Source organism: Geospiza fortis, unplaced genomic scaffold (assembly GCF_000277835.1).
Source record: "Geospiza fortis unplaced genomic scaffold, GeoFor_1.0 scaffold145, whole genome shotgun sequence".
Taxonomy (NCBI): domain Eukaryota; kingdom Metazoa; phylum Chordata; class Aves; order Passeriformes; family Thraupidae; genus Geospiza; species Geospiza fortis.
The window spans coordinates 288,848-297,801 of NW_005054362.1; the positions used below are offsets into that span (position 1 = coordinate 288,848).

The 8,954-nt window shown below is 48.3% G+C and overlaps 1 protein-coding gene across 1 annotated transcript in view; it reads right to left on the reverse strand.

The window, feature by feature from the left end:
• The window catches only part of ADGRD1 (adhesion G protein-coupled receptor D1), a 111,929-nt gene that overhangs the window by 7,589 nt on the left and 95,386 nt on the right, over nucleotides 1-8,954 (reverse strand). The gene's annotated exons all lie outside the window — the stretch shown is intronic.

Genomic DNA, 8,954 nt, shown 5'->3' on the forward strand with positions numbered 1-8,954 from the left:
AGAGACGGTCATAAAAACACATAAAAACAGGGCAGGCATGTCCTCAGTTCACAGAGAGGTTTGTAGTGGGCAGCCAAGCGCAGGAGTCAAAGGGCAGCGAGCATGCACATCCCAGCCCACACACAGTCACAGCCTGTCCACCCTGAGATCACCCAGAACACTCGTCAGGCCAGGGGCGAGCCACCCCTGCCATGGAGGCACTGCTGGGAGCCAGCAGCAATCCACCTGCGACAGGAGCAGGTGAACATCTGCACCCCCCTGCCATGGAGGCACTGCTGGGAGCCAGCAGCAATCCACCTGCGACAGGAGCAGGTGAACATCTGCACCCCCCTGCCATGGAGGCACTGCTGGGAGCCAGCAGCAATCCACCTGCGACAGGAGCAGGTGAACATCTGCACCCCCCTGCCATGGAGGCACTGCTGGGAGCCAGCAGCAATCCACCTGCGACAGGAGCAGGTGAACATCTGCACCCCCCTGCCATGGAGGCACTGCTGGGAGCCAGCAGCAATCCACCTGCGACAGGAGCAGGTGAACCTGTGCACACCCAGCCACATTTCCAGCGCCAGCCCTCAAGGGACAAACTGCTCCTCCTGGCCAGCTGAGAACAATTTAGCAGGAAAAGCACAAAGAAGGGACCAGTCCCCATCTGGAACAAGTGCCAAGAAGGCAGATCTGATCCAGCTTCCAGCAGCACAAACACTTGGTGAACTTGGGTTGTAGCCCATGGGATTCATGCAGATTGATCAAACTAAGTGTTTAAAATATCAGTTAATTCAGTCTAGGCTACAATTACAGATAGAGAAGCCATGGGGCAGAAAAGAAACAGGGGTAGTGAGAAACAAAAAGTCAGTCCCTGCTTGCTAAAACCATGTTTTTTAGAAATGATCAGATTTCTATTTAGATGGGAACCTATGCAAGAAAAAAAAGCTGTTTCAGGGAGATTAATGTCCGACTTGTGCCTTGTGCCCCCTTGTACAGATTAAAGCACACATTGAGAGAAATGCACAGAGCTGCCTGACAGGAGACTGCTTGTAATTACAGCAAACACAAAACAAATTATATTTTTGTACAACACAATTCAATGAAGAAATCTTTTAATTAAACTTAGAGACAAGATGTCTTATTCATTTCAGTGACCCGAGTACACACTTCATTATATCCTCAACTAAAAGTGTGTCATGAAGTTTATAGAGAAATCTGGGACGGGGAAGCATCTAGATCTTTTTTCTGTTCTGGTTTGGGTTTTTTTCTGTATTGATTCATATCTTTGTATGCTCAGCCATGAATATTTCTGCACAGTTCAATCTAATTCTTCAAGGAATTGTTTCAGTCAGAAAACGAAGGAACATTTTAAAGCTTGAGGTCCTATTTAAATTTTAAAATGCATTTTAAAAGATACAATTTTTAAACAACTTATACAAGTTTATTTTTGTGAATCAAAGATGCTTTGGGGTTTTTTTTCTCTGATTGCATTAAAGATCCTCCCCAGACTCTAAGATGAAATATGCTGCACTGGGGAGCTGCCAGCAGAACAGCTCCTGCCATGGACCTTGTGCAGGAAGAGCTGTGAAATGCCACTGAGCACCCAGGAAAATGCAGTGTGCAGGATCAGGGGCTGGGCAGCCAGGAACGCCTGGGGATGGATCCAGACCCTGGGAGGGTTCAGGTGTTCAAACAACACCTGGGGATGGACCAGGGACACCCAGCCCCTGGGATGGTTCAGGTGTGTGGACACCTGGGGATGGATCAGGTCCATCCAGACCCTGGAGGGTTCAGGGTTTGAACACCTGGGGATGGATCAGGTACATCCAGAGCCCTGGAGGGTTCAGGGTTTGAACACCTGGGGATGGTTCAGGTGTCCCAACACCTGGGGATGGATCAGGTCCATCCAGACCCTGGAGGGTTCAGGTGTTCAAACACCTGGGGATGGATCACGTCCATCCAGACCCTGGGATGGTTCGGGTGTGTGGACACCTGGGGATGGATCAGGTCCATCCAGACCCTGGAGGGTTCAGGTGTGTGGACACCTGGGGATGGATCACGTCCATCCAGACCCTGGGATGGTTCGGGTGTGTGGACACCTGGGGATGGATCAGGTCCATCCAGACCCTGGAGGGTTCAGGTGTTCAAACACCTGGGCATGGATCAGGTCCATCCAGAGCCCAGGAGGGCTCAGGGTTTGAACACCTGGGGATGGACCAGGTCCATCCAGAGCCTGGGATGGTTCAGGTGTTCAAACACCTGGGGATGGATCAGGTACTTCCAGAGCCCGGGAGGGTTCAGGGTTTAACCCTTTGCATCCTGAACCAGCAGGGATTGGCACACCCAGCACAGCTCCACCTGTAAAACTGCCTTCACCACAAACCACCTCGTTTTCTTTTCCTCTTTTGTCCTCACACTCTCTGGTTTCATAAAATTTTCAGTTTGGAATATAATTTTCCCCAACTATTTTGTTGCCAAAAATGTTATCATCGTTTCCCTTTGAGTCAGAGCATAAAGGGCTTCATCTGATTTGTAGCTGGGGGCAGAATAGTCAGGCAGTCAATTTTCAATATTTTCAAAACCATTCTTACAGTTTGGATTTCCAGAAGCCTTTAATATTGCAAATTACTCATATAATTTTAAAAATCATGTTTAAATAAAGATGGCTCTTCATTAAGCCCAAAGTTCAGCACATGTGCAGCAGAATTCCATAGCTAAAATGAAAATACAATCCAGATGGGGAATTTTCCATGCTAAAGTACTAATGTTTCATGCACACTCATTTAGCAAAGCAGCCATGCAAAGGTGAAATTCATTTAAGACTGAGGGTCAGCTCTGCCTATGATTCTCTTAAATCTCAGTAAGAATTTTTTTAGTTTTTCCCTAGTTATTGCACAGCCTTCTATGCAATTTGGAATTTCATCCTGTGTAGGAAATTATTAATTCAAGGTGTTTGTGAGCTTTACCTAGCAATCAAAGGACCCAGCTCTATGCTTCCTGGAGCTCTTTTGTCTTCTTCCACTTACCCCTCCCCTTCCTACCCTTATTCCATTTTAATCTTTTAACTTTAAAAAAAAAATACTAACTGTAAAATGCTGCTTCAGAATGCCATTAAGGGTAGCAAGGTAAAAAAAATCCTAGAAATACAAAAGTTAATGTTCCACTAGGTGCATTAATTCTGACACACTGCATATCCTTTATCTTTTCTTTTTATTCCAGTTTTTCTTTGCTACATGAATATTTTAGTAGATTAGTTCTAGTACACTAAGATATAGAGCACAATCAAATAGATGCTTTTGGAGAAGGAATACTTCCCCATGCACGACTTAGGCTGCACAACCTAAAAAAACCCAGTCACTAGCATCAATGGAGCTTTATATTGTCCATAAAACTGGGGACATGAAGCAGCAGTTTGGGGCAGGGGCTGTGCTGGCTTTGCAGGTACTGTGGTTCAGCCCCACCAGGACCTCAGAAACCTTGCTAGAAGCTTTTTGCTTGTGCCCAAATGTGTCAGAAAGCAGAACAGCCATCTAACCGTCTCCTGAGAGCCCCTTCTCATGCCCTGGCCTTGGCAATTAATTAACAGCCTCAAATGAGCAGTTTCTCACATGCACTACTCAAAGCTCAGATACTGTCATTTTCTGCAGTCCAATAGCACCAAGTTTGGTGAGATTTTGTCTCTCTGCATCTAAAGGATCAGTCCTGGAACTAATTCATGCGGAACAAAGCAAATCCAGCACAGAATCTCCTTTCTATCATTACATTTGGCCAAGTTGTTGTTTTCGGGTTTTTTTTTGGTAGGTATATACACCTGTCATTACTGAGACAACTTCTGGAAAACACAAACACTGAGAGTCTGATTTAACTTTTACATCCAGAGCAGCTGGAGAAGCCTTTGGGGTGTGAGCAGCTGCACTACCTGTGAGTTCAGGCTGTGGTGTGGGGCTGCTCACGCCCTGCCCCGGCGCCAAAACCCCTTGGGCTGGCAGAGGCTGATGGAGCTGCACTCTCCCAGAGCCCAAACAGCTGTGGCAGGGCTTGGGGAGCTCCGGGAGCCCAGGTAACGCCTGCAGGTGTGCCAGGTAATGCCCTGCAGGTGTGCCAGGTCCTGGCAGCTCAGGTAACGCCTGCAGGTGTGCCAGGTAATGCTCTGCAGGTGTGCCAGGTCCTGGCAGCTCAGGGGCTGCCCTGCAGGTGTGCCAGGTCCTGGCAGCTCACGGGCTGTCCCGCTCACCTGACACTCGTGGCTGAGCCCCTCTGGCAGAGAGCCAGAGCCCAGCTCCTTTGAAAAGCCTCAGTCAATTTTTCAGACACAGGAACAGCATTCACTCCCTCCATTAATTGCTAAGCTGTCCACTTAACATCCACTCACCCTTTCAATCTCCAGTTGAAAAAAAAATGTTTTCCTTCCCTTTTCCTGTTCTTAGGGTTGAGTTCTATTTCCTGAGAAGTAAAACCTTCCTGAGAGAGCTCTTTTCCCATCCAAATTTCTTCAGCTGCCTTTTTTCAGTTGCTTTGGTTCCAGCACTCGCCTCAGACAGCATTTTGCAGCCTGCTGTGTGTCTGGTGGGGGACAGGCTGTTAGGCAGCATTTTAACCCAGCTGAAGTCAGGCACCAGGGGAGGGAGGTTTCTGAGCTGGATAATTGCCTCAGCTGTACTGCGGCCCCGGTGTGCGAGGAGCACAGGCTTCAGCACCTCTGAGACACATTCTCATTGCCAACACCATCCAAAATCATCGCAGTTACTGGGGTTAGCAGGGACACTTGTCCAGGAGCACAGCCGGGCCTGCAGGGCGTTGTGTTTGCAGCTGGTGTGGAACAGCCCCACTGCGCTGTGACTGCCCCTGCCCCTCAGCTCATCCCTGCCCTGAGCACGCTGCCCACATTCACACCGCTGCACAACGGCCACACTGACACCCTACAGGAGAGAAACTTCTCTGCTTGCAGGAAGAAAACTTCATTACTTCTGTGAAGGGGGCCCTAATTCACAAATCAATTTTATTGGTTCTATATGGAGCACTAATCCTTTTAAGACTTCTGACACCCACTTTTCTGTCATGATGCCTGCTGAAGTAAGAACTAAATTCAGACTCATAAGCCAAGATTATATAATCACTGGAGGAAATACTCTTTAAAAAAAAGCAAAATTCCTTCACACAATTCACAGAACAAGACAGGTCTTTTAACTAAAGTTTCTCTCTTGTTTCTTGAGCTCCTCTCTAGTCAATTCCAGCAGTACCCTTTGTGTTTTATACAAAAATAAATAAATCCCCAAACCTGTGACTAACATTTCAGACTTGCGACTGAAAAAAGAACAATTTAATTGCAGTTTCCTGTTTGTTACAACAATGTTTACTCACTCCTCAGCTGGAAGTGGCAGGGGTGCTGGGAAAGCACGTGCAGCAATGCCGGCTGCGAATGGAAGTGCTTTTCACAGCAGCCCTGTGCCTGAGCTGGCTGTGCTGGCTGCTGGCCCTGCCGAGCCCTGGGCAGAGCCCCGGCTGCTCTGTGCTGCTCTCTGGGCACCCACAGCTCCCTCCCTACCCCAGCAGCAACACCAAGAGCTGCAGGTGCTGCAGGGCTGAGCTGCCGCCGCACCAAGAGGACAAATGAGCAATAACGTTCCATTACTGGAACAGCTCATCTGTCTGATGGAAGGAGGCAGCAAAGGGCACAAAAACCACAGAACAATCTCCAGGGCTGATGAAGAGCCCCTGAGTCCATCTGGGATCGGAGCAATGAGCTCCCTTGCGCTCCTCAGGGAAAATAAACTCCTGTTTGGTGTGAGAAATGCCCTGGGGTGATGGAGCTGCCCAGCAGAGCAGGCACAGCTCAGCCCCAGAGCCAAATCCCTCAGCCCCTTCCAACTCACTGCCAGTGTGGCCCCAGGGCAGGCTGTGGGTGCTCCCCTGAGGGAAACCCAGCCCTGCGCTCTGACAGAGGTCTTGCTCCAAGGGGTACAACTCCCACCCTAGAGGGGCACACGTGGAGTTTACCTCTGCTCCTGACTCCAACAGCAGCTCATGAATTCCTGCAAATACACAAATACATGTGTACCTGCTGTTGTTCCTCCTCCTCCCCTCTGCCCTGGCTGCACAGTCAGGCTGCTGGCACAAGGAATGTACTTTAATCAGCACATACACAGTTGCTTACCTAATCTGGGGTGATTTCTAGGCAGAACTATAGGAAATTAAAGGGGAAAAAAAGACAAAACTAATAACTGCAGAGGCCATTTCCCGTTTCCCAAATGTTATTTGTACTTTCAAAATAATGGTGTGAATCTGACTAAGAACCATTTACAGTCACTTCAGATCATTGCTTTCTTGTGGGTGTCATTTATAACCCAGGAAGAGGCTGCTAAATGAGAGCATTGTAGCTACAGAAAAACCATTCTAGGTTGCAACAGCAAATAAATTCAGATTGATTTTTATCCCCTGAGTGGGAAGGGAGGTGGAATTGTTCCTTCTGTCAGCGTTAACAGTCTGCCCTCTCCCCACAGACCCTCACAGGAGGGCAGATGCTGCCACAGCAGCCTCACCTCTCACACACCTTCCCAAAAATCCTTCCCAAAAACCTCAGGCTGCCTTTGGGAGACACAGCATTTGCCCAGGACACGGGAGCCTGGGCTCCAACCACGCTTTGCCCAAGGGATTGCCCTTTCCATTTCTGCAGAAAAGCATTTTGACTCCCTGCTTGGTGCTCATTCTTGCCTGTTGAACCTGTCCCACAATTATATATTGAATAATTAAATATTGTCTGGCTCAGAGAGAGAAGGTGAGCTGCACAGATTAGTCACAAGGCACTCCCTGAGAGAGAGGAGTCCTACCTAATCCTTGCTTTATTAATATTGCTGAATTTATATTAAACATTCAGCAGAGCAGGGACTGGAACTCAAGTCTCACTTCAAATCCCCATCAAGCCAGACAAAATTAAGGCCATGACCAGAAATGGAGCTACCTTAAGAATTTTAATACTGAGAAGGCAATTCCAGGGGCTGCAGCACTGACTTCAGCACCTAGCCAGGGATTTAGGAATCCCTGTCTTGCTGAGGCTTTCCACAGATAAAATCCCTTGTCACCTCCATTGCTTTCAGATTCTAAAAATACAAAAGAAAAATAAAATACTTCCCAAAAATTAAGTACTGAACCAAAACATGTCCTTCTCCTTGTCTTTAGTGCAAGTTATTAAAAACAAATACAAAGAATTAAAACATAAAGTCACTGCAAGCTGAATTTTAGGAGTTTGTGATTTCCCCAGGGAGACAGAACTTGCAGGGGGATTTTACCTTCCTTTTCCTACAATTCCTTTCCCCAGCATTCTTGGTACCAATTCTCTCACTGCGCTGCTGTTGAGGCAGCATTCTCTGCTCCTCAATCCCCAAGCCCAAGGCAAGAGCTAATTTCCCAGTGAACTTTGCCATTAAGTCATCAAAGCAAATGAGAGTTATTCCCACAGCAGAGGAGTGCTCCACGGGCAGCCAGGGGGTTAATGCATGGGGGAGGATGAGCAGGGCTGGAACCTCTGCTCAGCCACTCAAGGGACACCCAGAGGCTCCCAGAGACTCACCAGCCCTGCAGGGGCTGGGACCTGCCCTCGCTGGCCTTGCTGCCCATCTGTGCTTTTATTTGCAAAGCCCTGGGTGTCTCTGGGCTCCCTGTCCTGCTCTGCCTCTCCTGGAGCATCACCTGGGCCTCGGGAGGAGCCCCAGGGGAGCAGGAGGTGTTTTCTCCATAGCAACTGCCAGATGAGCGTGCAGGACAAACCCGCCCAAACCTCTCAGGGCTGCTGAGAACAGCCCCAGCGAGCAGGGACAGCCCTGGAGGATAAACTCACACTCAGGGGAGCGCTCTTCAGCAGCCAGGCACACAGCATGGGCGGGTTCTTGGTTTCAGTCACGGGGTACGCTTTTTGGAAACCCAAAAATGTGGCTGCTGAAAGTGCATGAGGCTCCAGAAATGGATGACAGAACAAATTTCCCAGGAGTGCTTGCTGATGACCATGGCCAGAAGCCAAAATAATTAAATTCTTAGAAAATCATGTGGAAAATGAAAGCAGTTTAAAAGGAAAAGAACTGGCCCTGATGCTTACAATAGTGAAGATTTATCCCTTTCTTGAACACAAATGTTCACTTGCCTATTTCCCAGTGTTTGGTTCTTCCCTCTGGAGTTACTTTATAGAGCTGAGGGTGGGGGGAAGAGACAAGAATGTATTGCCCACTTCCATTACAGGTTTCCCTAATAGTCTCACAAAAGCAAATGGACAAGAAAGTCTGGAGGGATTAATTTGGGTTTTTAAAAGAAAATAAATTACAATTTTTAATGGGGTTTTTTTTTTGGGTTTTGTGTTTCCTTAACATACCATGCTATTATTAGGAGTCAGTTTGTCTCAAAGGTAAGACAGAAGAGCAACAATGTGTTCTCACAACCAGACAACAGAAACCAAGGAGGAGGATTGGGTTTCATCCAGTTTGCCAGGAGCAAGCCCTGGGTTGAGCAGGTCATGGTGTTAGTTCTGTCTCTAGGTCAAAGACACTAAATAATTGACAAATATGTGTGTAAAGTCATCGGGAGCAACAGGGAAACAGGGTAACCCTGGGCACTCTGCCCGTGTGAAGCTGCTCTGACCCTGCAGATCCCTGTCCTGGCTCAGAGCTGGGCTCAGCCCAGGGGAGGGCACTGCCTGTGGCAGCTTATCCCAAAAACAGGAGAGGGCACTGCCTGTGGCAGCTTATCCCAAAAACAGGAGAGGGCACTGCCTGTGGCAGCTTATCCCAAAAACAGGAGAGGGCACTGCCTGTGGCAGCTTATCCCAAAAACAGGAGAGGGCACTGCCTGTGGCAGCTTATCCCAAAAACAGGAGAGGGCACTGCCTGTGGCAGCTTATCCCAAAAACAGGAGAGGGCACTGCCTGTGGCAGCTTATCCCAAAAACAGGAGAGGGCACTGCCTGTGGCAGCTTATCCCAAAAACAGG